Here is an 8,951-nt window from a genome sequence, read left to right as displayed (position 1 = left end):
GAATGAAAAATGCCTTTTTCCATTTATTGACCTACGGTCGCCAAACTTTCTGAGAATGTTTACGGTCGCTAGTAGGTTGCATATTTTCTCATACTATTTGTCATATTTTAGGGTTTTGGGACATATTCATATTCCCGATCATATTTCGGGATTTTTGTGTTGATTTTATCATTTTTGGCCAAATTCTAAGATTTGGCAACCAAATCGACAGAAAATGACAAAAGATTCAGTTTTCTCACAATGATTCATTGTGAGAAACTTGCAGAAATTTACTTTCACTTTCGCCTAAGATGATTTAATTCATTGGGAATGAATTAACTCACCCCAGAACTTGTTTTATTGCTAAAAATTGAGTATCACAAGAAGAAATATAAAAAATTAAGCCAAAAATTTAAAAAATAAAGTCATTTTTGGTCATATTTCGGGGATTTTTACGGTCATTTTTCATTTATATTTTGAGGTTTTATCGGTCATTCATAACCGACGTCTGCTAATATTTTTTCGCCGTGGTGTATCTCAATTAGGGCTGTCCAATGCGGATACTCTGAATTTAAAAAGTCCGGACATTTCGGATTTCGAATACATCGAACTCCGGATTTCAATCCGAATAGATTCTGGATTTTCTCAATTTAAATGAAGACTCGAATTATTTTACGATATATTTAAATAAAGATACAAATCGTTGAGAAAAGTATGGATTTTAAAAAAATTTGCTAATTATTCATTTCCGCTAGTTGCGTTATCATATTTGACATCTCAACTAGGTTGCAATTTCAAATTTTTCAGTATATAAATTAAAAAATGTGCCCAGACTGCCCGGAAACACAGAAACTAATACATATCTACGTGATTAGAAAATTTTCAACAATATTGAAAACCTCGAAAAAGATAAGATTCAGTTGAATGTGATGATCCAACTATTTGACGTCCACCTAATTCGTTCCAATTTTCAAGCAAATTAATAATAGGAATAATAAATTCAACTCCGGATCTAAATCCGGATTTGGCTCTCTACGAAATCAGATAATCCGATTTCCGGATTTGAAAATTCGGAACGGATTTAGCAGCCTTAATCCCATTGGATTAGGGCTGTTAAATCTGTGAGTGCACTCACAGAAGTTTGATGTACACTGTTGCCGCATAAAGTAACAATGCAGGAAAAATGAGGAAATTTTGACAGTAATGATTTCATATTGCTCAATTGACCAAGACCAGCAAATTCGTAATTTTTGTTAACAAGCGTTTTACCATGCAAAGGAATTTTGGCATCCATTTTTTTAATTTTTTTTAACATAACGCACGAATTTATTCCAATTAATTAAGTTAAATCATCAATTACATATCATTTATTATAAAAATATTGAGGCGACGTCTTCTCGACAAGGCTTTGCAAATTTGGCCGTCATGGGTAGGAACTAAGCCAGTGCTTGTCTCCCGTTTCTTCTTGCCTCTTAAAATATTAGAATTTTAGTTATTTTGTTACAGTTTCATAATTCATAAAATATCATGAATATAATTACAAGGTTTTCTCATCAAACGACGTATCAAAATTATAGTAAAATCATATCACAATTTATCACATCATAAAAACTAGGTGGATTTATCTTACAAACTAATGTACGACTAGGTCTTAGTTCGTCATGCAGAAAGGAAAGTTAATTGCATCAAAAGCCTAAATTTATATTTATTTTATTCTTAGAAATTTTATATATGTCAAATTTGTCCCAATTTTTGTGAAATTTAGGAAAAAGGTTCGAATTTGTACTGCATGCATAAAAATCCGTCAGAATCCGACCGTAAAGAAGGTGGCGGAAAGAGGAAATGAGATCAAAATTGCCTGAATAATTATTTAGTTTATGGACAAATGCTTTATAAATAATATTGTAAGCGTAAAAGATGAGAATATTGCCCCCCGCATGCGAAACCCCATGAAGGAAGGCGTCGTCGAAGGCTCGCGTGTCAATGTTTACTTTTGAGAGTAGTTTAGCTACTATTTTTCGCAAATCTAATGTATGTGGACATTTTAAATAATGTTCCACTTTAGGTTTTAAAAGACTGCAAAACGGACATGAAAAATTAGTGTAAATTTTTAGTGAGTGTGCCATGGAAGGGGTCAGACCCACATTGTGCCAGAACTTAAATACATTGTCTTTTTCCGGGTTTGACACTGGAGTGGTTGCTAAGCGGAGCCACTGTGGGTGAGAGGAGAGAACATCGTCCAAATCTTCCTATTTAATTTTATTGTGCACCCGTAAGCAGTGTAGGTAGTTGGTTGCCTTGGCAACCGCAACCCTTTCTGACTTACTATACAGTGAATAAATGTCTAGCTTAACTTCAAATGAGTCGGTAACCATGGCAACCGCATCAATGTATTTTTTTCTTTCCGAAAAAGCATGCCTTTTCACTGCTGCTGGTAATGACTCGATAGATTTTAATTGGTTTAGACCATAGAGGTCCCCAACCTTTATTATCGTACAACGAGATAAATAATTACTACTCAAATTCCTAAATAGAAATTGGCTACCAATCGAAATATTATGCAGATAATCCCTGCTACACGCGGCAAGTCCAACGCCAAGCTGCCGGGTCACATTATACAATTCTTTATAAAAGGTTGATAGTTAAGCAAATTGAGAATTAATTAATAATTGGACTTGGTTATTAGATTCAGCGAGAAAATAAGTGTCCTCACATTAGGACAAAACTTTATTTAAGAGAGTTAGTTGAAAAGTGGCAATCTGTGCTCCGGGATTACGCACGCCTAGACCCCCATTCACTTGCGGTAAGTAAACGTAGGGTCTTGAAACCCATCTTTTTGACCCTGACCACACGTAATTTTCGATTTTCTTGGAAATTGCATCCAAAACTCCCTTCGGTGGGTCCAGTACTTTAAAAATGTACCAAAATATTGGACTGAGAAATGTATTCACAATTTTACTACGTGAAAAGTGACTAACTGGGGCTCACTTTTTAGTGTAAAATTCTAACTTCGAGTCAAATTTGTCCATTAAAACAGTAAAATTTTGTGCCATGAAATTATTGTTTCCAAAATAAATTCCCAAAATTTTCAGGCCATCTGAAACTACGGGGAATCTAGTTACGTGGGGCGCCTGGGCACCTAATATCAGAATTACGGACTTAAGATCATTTAATTTTGACGATGAAAATTGTGAATACTTTTCGTACTCCGACTCAACTATGCTGATTTGGCTCTGATGACCAAGGAGGACGTTTGTGTCATCCGCATACGCCGAAATATACTTGTTCGGATGTCTGACCCAGGCGCTGGGGCCCGAGAGTCGCAACTTTCTATGCAAATTAAATAATAATGGTTCGATCGCGATGCAGTAGAGAGGACTCGCACTCGGGTCGCCCTGTTTGAGACCGACTCCGACTGATATGGGGGCCGTGAGATCACTGCCCACCGACACCACCAAGGTGAAATCGGTGTGCAGTAATTTCACATATTTAATAAAATTATCAGGATATCCGAAATTTTTTAAGACTCTATAAAGATATTCCAGATTTACACGATCATATGCAGCCTCTTGATCGAGACTAAAAAGAAAGCCTTCAAGTTCACCACTCTGAAATGCATCGCGGATGAAGGACAAATTGTCAAATATTGACCTCCCTCTAACACCACACGTCTGCCACGGACCTATGATGGAGGGGAGGGCAATATTTAAGCGAGACTTTACACAGCTTGAAATGATTTTATAATCAGTATTGGTTAAAGAAATAGTGCGGTAATTTTTTAGGTTTTTGGGGTCACCAGCCTTATAAATTAAGGTGGCGACGGAACTCTTGCACGATTTTGGCAGAAAACCCTCGGCACACGAAAATGTAGCTAAATTGCTTAAAATTTTACTGAATTGACCTGAGAATTTCTTGTAAAATTCGAACGTTAAGCCGTCTAAACCCGGGGCTTTATTATTTGGGGATTTTTGAATAGCTTGTAAAATCTCGTTACAAGACAAGTCACTCTCATAAATTCCAGGATTTGGGATTTTTGGCATATCAGACATAAAATTATTAAGGTTTGATAAGTTTACAGTAGACGGGGCAAACTTCTCCGCAAAAAATGAGCCCACCATTTTTAGCTTTTCGCCAGATGACAATCCATCCAGCGCCTCATCTACAGTGATATCCACGCGTGTGGTTACCACTTTTCTATCGGGGAAATCACTGCATACGCCCTCACCACGTATGGCACCTTCTATACTGTCTATAAAATTCGTAAAAATTTCGGAACTTGGTACATTTTGTGTGTGAATCAATTTGTTGTATGTTAAACGGACTAGTCTCTTAATATTCATTTTGCAATACAAGTCGGTTTCCATGGCAACCCGTATTATTTTACTCTTTAGTCTTTCGTACTTTTCTAATGAGAAATCGGATAACAAGAAATCTCTTAAAATCAATTCGACCGTAAAGATAAAGCCCGAATTATTTAAAATTGTATTTGGACATGACCACTTATTATTATTTTTCTTGGTTGTCATAGTTATGCCGAAGACCATGTGGTCACCGATGAACGGTATAATGGTTTGACTGACTAAATTTGGTAATTGTGAGACCTGAAGATATATCCTGTCTAATCTAGCGGAAGTACCATTCATTCTGCTCACAAAGGTAACCAATTTACCTTGGGGGCAAAGATGACGGTAACTATCAACAAAATTACAAGAATAAATTAAATTTTGAAAGGTTTTAGCGACACCTTTTCTACTTTCACAATTGCCAATTCTATCCCTCTCTGTGTCCACTACAAAGTTCCAGTCTCCTAGTAAGAGGATACCATCGTATAAGGGGGCAGCAGTGATCTCTTTCCTTATTTTAACTAAAAATTCATCAGACTCTGTTTTAAGGAATGGGAAATGTACATTTATTATTATAAAAGATTGGGATAGGAATTGAAATATAATTTTACTCATTTTACCAGGCGCAATCACATCATGACTGATAACCGAGCATTTATGATGTACATAAAATGCTGTACCACTACCTAAAGTTGTACAATCATTGTAATATGGAGTATAATTTTGTATATTGAAAATACCATGACGAATCGGGATAAGATTTGTTTCCTGAAGGCAAACTATAGTGGGATTAAAAGAATTGATAAGCGATTTAAGGGACTGTTTTTTTATTGAATTATTAAACCCTTGACAGTTCAAGGTCCATATAGAAATTACCATTTTATATCAAAAAAATGGGCCTTATAACTATCTTGATCAGGTACAGGAATTTTATTCAGACGGCAAAAGCTTTGCCATTCCATCGACCGATAATTTTGGTCAAGCTGGGCTTGAACTTTTGGATAATTGTCCTGTTCTAATTCTAGAAAACTCTTAACCTGGTTCAACAGGAAAGCATATTTTGTTACCAGAGAGGTATTGCTACTTGGGATCGAGCTGTGAACCTCCACCAATAGGGATTTGATATCTTCGGGGGTTTTTGTGGTCATAAATATTTGCTGGCCTAAATTGACATATTTGCATTTAATATTATTATTCTCTCTGCGGAGAGAACGCAAGAAGAGAATAAATCTTTCTTTGGTAACAGATTTTATCTGTAAATTCACGTTCCATAATTCGAACCCCCATTCGCTCATTGTTTGGGATTTAGGGTTAGAGTTTCGAGCTTTGACTTGCGCCCGTGCCCTTCGACGTGACTGGGAGGAGGATCTTTGAGAGGTATCACTTCAGAGACCTCCTCTGCACCGATATCTTGGAGGTCAAGCGTTCTTCGGCGTTTGAAAGGGGGTATTGAATCCCTGACCTCATTATCGTTATTGGTGTCGGTAATCTTACGCAAAACTGGGGGATCCGCGTTACCCTGCAACGAGTCAACTTGGTTGCTAGGCAACGAGTCACCCGGGTTGCTAGGCAACGGTTGGCCTGTTTTTTCGGGTTTCTTAAAAGTACAATTAGCACTAATATGGCCTTTTCGGGCGCACTTGAAGCACTTTTTGGCTCCAATTTGTACACGAAGTTTGTATACTTTACCATTGGCCTTGACCGTGACAACGTGAGGGACCCTTACCCCTTTCGGGATTGCTAACTCAATAATTCTATATATCGTTCATCCCATGCTACTCGGAATGACCATGCCCCCAACCCCTTTGCCTACACACGGCGATCCTTTCTCAGATGGAATAATTTTGGGGACAAGCTGGAGCGGAAAAAATAGACATATTTTTCATGATGGCGATGTATGTACACTCTTAGCAACTTGGTAAAGAATTCCTAATAAGCGTCTTTACCGAGCTCTTGGTAATTACGCGTGCTACAAAAATTATACGGGGTTATTACCGTATCAATACCAAACGGGTAACTAGCCTTCCACCGCAATATTTTAAACCATCATTATAATTTTGGTAATAAATCCCTACGAGCCGGTAATTATATCCTTCAAATTTAGAAAACACTCTTTACCATAATTTTAATCACGTGCGCCACAAGTTGTGGTGCTGATGAGATCTACATTTTGGTGTAGTTTACTACCATAGAGGTAAGAATTTTAATACATTTGGTATGAATTGTGAGACGCTACACAGTGGCGCGTTTTTCGGTTTTAGTTTCCGCTCAACTCAAGTCAACATGCCGAAACCAATTCTGCCCGACGGAAAAAACTGACAAAAACTTCTGGAAATTATATAGAATTTTTGGAAACAGGTAAGTATCAAATTATCAAATGTAGGTGCCCAATCAAGATGGTGATCTTGATTGGGCACCTACATTTTGCAATGCACCATCTTAATAGGAACTAGTATGTAAATAACAATCTTAAGTTTATTTTTTCAGTGAAGCAAAAATTTGAGTTGGAAATCGGAACGGAGATTTTTCTGCAAGACGACTAGGGGGAGGAGATCGACGACGAAGGTTTCATCAATAATTTACGGTGAGTAATTTATTAAACTTAAATTATTCTTAGTCTGCAACATATCGTATATTTTTAGTTACACATCCTGATGAGTCGCCGATGTCCAGTAATGATTTCAGAAGAACCCAAATTTCCAATGATTTTGATATTTTCACTCAGGTTACAATCAGTTAACGGTATTTTTAGCTATCCGAAAATAAATACATAAAATCAATTTTAAATTTTGAAGATTGTAAACGCTGCAGTCACTGAGAGCGTCAAAATTTTCCGTTTAGTTGCAGAGTGCAATGAGAAAAACTGCGTCGATAAAACGTCGTCGACAACTTTAGCTAATGAATTTGTAGCCAAGTTAATATAGGTGAAAGGGTGAGTCATTAAAGCCTTCTTAATATTTAATAATATATTTAATTTGATCAATTAAATTTCAAAGTTTCTGTTACAACCTCCTATCAGAAACACTTAGCAGCCGCAATAATCAGGCTACTACCTTCATAAAGATATTCTAAGTCAGTGGAGGGTCTGGTGAGTGAAAATTCGCGAATTATTTAAATGTGCTCGTGATTGAGAATTTCTAAAAATTGTGAATTTTTAATCTGCAGAACATTTTATTTGGTGACGTCCACCGATGTGGACTCATCTAAAATCGATGATTTATCGGAATTTGAAGGGGGAACAGAAGAATAAATATGTAAATATGTATGTATTTATGTAACTCAATAGTTTTCATTATACTCAAATTTTATAATTATGTATGTTTCAAAATGATTTTATAACAAATATAATTGATTAAAAGATTATTGTAAAGAAAAGCGAAAAATCTAGTATTTTCGGTGGAAATCTGCACAACATTTGGTAATAATGGGGTATACATAATAAAAAGCATTAATACCGGTATGAATAGCACACCGTGTACAAAGTGGTATGGTTTATTACCAAGTGGTAGACATTGTACTACATTTTGTAGTACATCTGTCATACATCATGGTATTAATTTTATCCCAAAAAGTGTTCTTTATTACCACTTCGGGTTCAATCAATTTCTTTACCAGCTGGTGGTTATTATTACCGTTTCTGCAGAGTCATATACGTGTGCATTTTGGTAATGATTTGGTAATGATTTTATTTAGACTCTATAGAGTCTCGTGGCATGGTTATGCAAGGTAGGTGCCATGTTGCTCAATACTAGATGCTTAAAGCTTGCACTGATTTTGTCCCTTAAAAATTAGCGAGAAAATTTTTGCGAATTGTTAGACAGCGAATTAACTCGAATTATTGTAGCTTTAAGCTTCTTAGGGGAATTTGCTCGACAGAAATTACTAAACATGGTTCTCAGTTTAATCTTCATAGAGTTTTTTGAACTTTTTGAAAATTTCAGCTTCTTCTACAAATTCGACGCAAACGACACAGCTATACGTAGGTGTTTTACTATTGATTTTCAAAACGTATGTTCCGCATTGTTTCTGACCAAAATTTTAATGAAATAACAAACTTCAGATACATTTAGGATGCTGTGATTTTTTCAGCTCTTTAGGTTAACATCACCACTAGCAATAAATCAGCAAACTTTACCTCGACGGAAAAAATGTCAGATTTGCAAATTAAATATCGTAGTGTGATTTAACTTTTAACGCTGGAAGGGCAATCGGTGTCGCAGATTTATGATCGCATGCTTAAAGTTTACGATGAAAACTGCCCAACACAAAGCACAATATAATTTGGATCAGTAACTTCAAATGATGGCGAAAAGTGGTCTCGGACAAAAAGTCGCCAGGACGCCCAAAATCAGTTTCTTCCACAAAAAGGCTCCAGAAACTAGAGGAACCAATAATTAGAGATCCACGATTGAAACTGTCCTATTTAGCAGATAAGATGGGTGTTCCAAAACCAGCAATTTGTTCCATGTTAACTGAAGACTTAGGTATGAAAATGGCTTCCGCCCGTTGGGTACCAAAATTGCTTTCGGCATCTCAACAACAAGATCGAGTTGACCTTTGCAATGCCAATTTTAACCTATTAAATGAAAACTGGAACCTGCTTCATATTTTAGTAGTTGCATATGATAC

General features: G+C 36.3%; 1 long non-coding RNA gene across 1 annotated transcript; it reads left to right on the top strand.

Annotated features, from left to right (window-relative positions):
• Positions 1–7,028: 7,028 nt before the first annotated feature.
• On the top strand, positions 7,029–7,416 carry LOC118437418. Its single transcript, XR_004836099.1, has 3 exons — positions 7,029–7,047; positions 7,118–7,254; positions 7,342–7,416. It is a non-coding gene; the product is annotated as an uncharacterized LOC118437418 (long non-coding RNA).
• The last annotated feature ends 1,535 nt before the right edge of the window (positions 7,417–8,951 follow it).

Source organism: Folsomia candida, unplaced genomic scaffold (genome assembly GCF_002217175.1).
Source record: "Folsomia candida strain VU population unplaced genomic scaffold, ASM221717v1 Fcan01_Sc013, whole genome shotgun sequence".
NCBI lineage: Eukaryota > Metazoa > Arthropoda > Collembola > Entomobryomorpha > Isotomidae > Folsomia > Folsomia candida.
Note: the sequence above shows the minus strand (reverse complement) of the source record. Positions and strands in the feature narration are given on the sequence as shown.